The following is a 2,929-nucleotide window of genomic DNA, read 5'->3' as shown; positions in this document are numbered from 1 at the left end:
ATAGTTTAAAATGAGTCTTTGGAAATCTTTTGCAAATTGAATCAAATACATTAAAAAAATCAAAGAAAAAGAGGGAGACAGAACAGAGGGGGATCTGTAGAGGGTAGTAAGAAAGGGAGAGGAGCTAGGTGTATATCTGACTTAGATTCAAGAATTTCACACTGGAATCTAAATTTCTTAGTGAAATCATGTGCTTTTTTTGACTTCTAATATGCACAGTACAGCTCTGGTGGTTTGTGGCATACAGTATTTCCTTGACAGCATATTTCATGCTTCTGCATTGTTTAGTCATTCTGGGAAAGGATTTTCTTGTCCTCAATATGATTTTATATTAAGACAAAGCATTATCTCTTCAGTGAAATTCAGATGTTTCCTGTGTGACCATATCTGATATGAAGTGGTTTGGGAGGCCCAGGAGCCTCCAATGAAAAGCTGTTTCAAACAAGTGTCTCCATAAAACTGGTTTATGATGGTTTCTTAGGCAACTTTTTCCAATCCTGGCAAGCCATGGCTCTGTCTTGAGCTGCTGAACTTTCTGATTTTCCAGCTCACTCAATAAAAACCTCACAATTCAGTGACTCTATATTTGATTAGAACTGGTGTTGTGTGTAAATAACACACCAAGGAATCCAGAGCAGGAAAGCCCATGGTATTCCTCTTATGGGTAAGATAATTTCTTCAGCCTCAGGTTTTTGATAAAGAAATTTGTCCCAAGATGGGAGGAATCCCTCCTGTCTACAGAGGGACACCCAACTCAGCCCTGCTCCTGCATGCTGAAATCAAGGAAACCATAGGGGCTTATACTCGTTTCATGACTGACCCTCCTTTATTCCTGTTTCCCAAGAAGGACAAGCATAATGCTTTTCTCTTCAGGAGATGCTTTTCAGAGTTGGGAGGAAAATGAAAATACTTGCATGAATGTCACTTTTTTAGGTTTTCTGTATTTTTACAATAAATGAAATGAAAATTTGCAACATTTCTTTTTTCCAAGAAAGCTGTGTATAAATGTTTGCCTTATTAAAAGTCTGAAAAAGTGAGGTTGGAAAATGAAACAGCATTTTTTTTGTCTCCAAATCTCCAGTGTCAAGTCGTAATGGTCTGTGTAGAACTCTCATATTACCCATATCACAAGACTGCAAAGTAAAATAAATTTAAATCTGTATGTACCAATGGTAAGGAATTTCTGAAAACACTTGATGTAGTCAAGGTGCAGTGTCTTGCAGGAACTGTCCTGCCAGTACTCCTGGAAGACAAAAGTGTTTATGAGAAGAATGGATGGAAGGTATAGTGCTGCTCACGTTTGGTTTTATGTGGCTTTTCAGGGATTTATGCTGGCTGGCATCTTTTCAAGACAGGATGCCTTCGTGTTGTAAGAGCTGTGTAGTACTGCAGAACAGAATTGCTTTCATTTTTTAGCTGTATTAAATCTTAAGGAATAATCCAAAATGGTGAATTTGTGGAAACAGTTTTGCTTCCAAAGTTTCTTGCCCTTCCTTTCTGTTTCCCCTACTTTGTCCTTCTCCCTGATTCCTCCCTTAAGTGCTTGATACCAGCATTTTTAGAACCCAGTTTATCAGTGTTTGGTGAATGTAACCAGAATTCATGTTGCACAATTTTATATGAATTTCCTTAAGATATTTTTGTCTGCTCTTGCAAATATACAAAATCGTCCAAAATGTCACATTCAGTTTTGCTCTCCTCTCCAAATTCCTCTGTATAACATATGCAGAATCAAAGTTTCTTTTATTGCTTTCTAGAAGGATAGTCAGCACTTTTCAGCTGAGTTATCACATCAAAAGCAGGTGAGGCACTAGAGCATGTGAAAATAATTTCAAGGAAGGATTCTGTTTTGTTCAGTGGTTTGTCTAAATTACAGATTAAATTTTCCCTTCAAGAGACAGAGGCAGGTCTTGAAATTTTAGGTTATAATTTATTTCCTCTTTTCTCTCCAATAGTAATGGCTATATATTGATAATTTCTGCCTACAACAAAAAGGTTTTTCAATGAAATATATGAAAATTTTGCTTCGGTCTTGGCAAGCCCTGTAATTTTAGCAACACATTTTTTAATTCTCTGGTATCCAGGGGCAGGGAGTGCTTGTGCAGCAAAGGGCAATTTGCACAGATTCAAACTGTGCACCCTGTCTTATGATTTCCCCTCTGATCAAGGAAAGGGCCACATTGGGAAGATCTAAACCCAAAAGGGAAACAAATAGTGGAGCAGACACTGGGACAGCTCTGTGCTTTCACTAATCAACACCAGTGATATAACAGCAAGTGCTGCCTGTTAAACCACATCAGGTGCTTTTGGAATTTTGCTACGTTTTTGAAAGGATGCAAATGTTGTATTGTTACATTGAAAACAATCAGGTTGACCCTCTGAAAGTGGAGCATCCCCTTTGACTTCGGTTTTATCATGTTAATGTGCTTCCTTAAACTCATCACAAGCTGTGTTGGGATACAGCTCATAACTCAATACAGCTGATTGAATTATGAATTTTTGATCAGCAAGGATGAGATGAGTTCCTAGATGCAAAAATTAATAGAAGCACCTCTAGTGGGATGAATAAAGAAAATGAGAATAAGGCTTTCGTCACCTTTCCCATTTGGTATCAGTTAGAAAGAAACTGAGCAGAGGCACCAAAAAAGATTCATACAATGAAGTTTGTATCACAGAGAAACCTTATGATTCACTTTGATAAATGTTTGCATTCCAGATGGAAATTTATATGACAGAAAAACTGTTCATTTGAATTGATGATATAATTTCCAGCAGAACAGCAAGAAAGGAAAAAAGAATGGGTTTTTAAATAAAATCCTTCACTAAACTTTTATAACAGAAGTAAATTGCTATTTTGTCTGTATTTTTGTCATTCCACAGCATCATGTTTCACCATGCAAGCCAAGGATGTGGATGCACAAAAATAAAC

Source organism: Lonchura striata, chromosome 7 (genome assembly GCF_046129695.1).
Source record: "Lonchura striata isolate bLonStr1 chromosome 7, bLonStr1.mat, whole genome shotgun sequence".
NCBI classification, from domain to species: Eukaryota; Metazoa; Chordata; class Aves; order Passeriformes; family Estrildidae; genus Lonchura; species Lonchura striata.
This window is presented reverse-complemented; position numbering follows the sequence as displayed.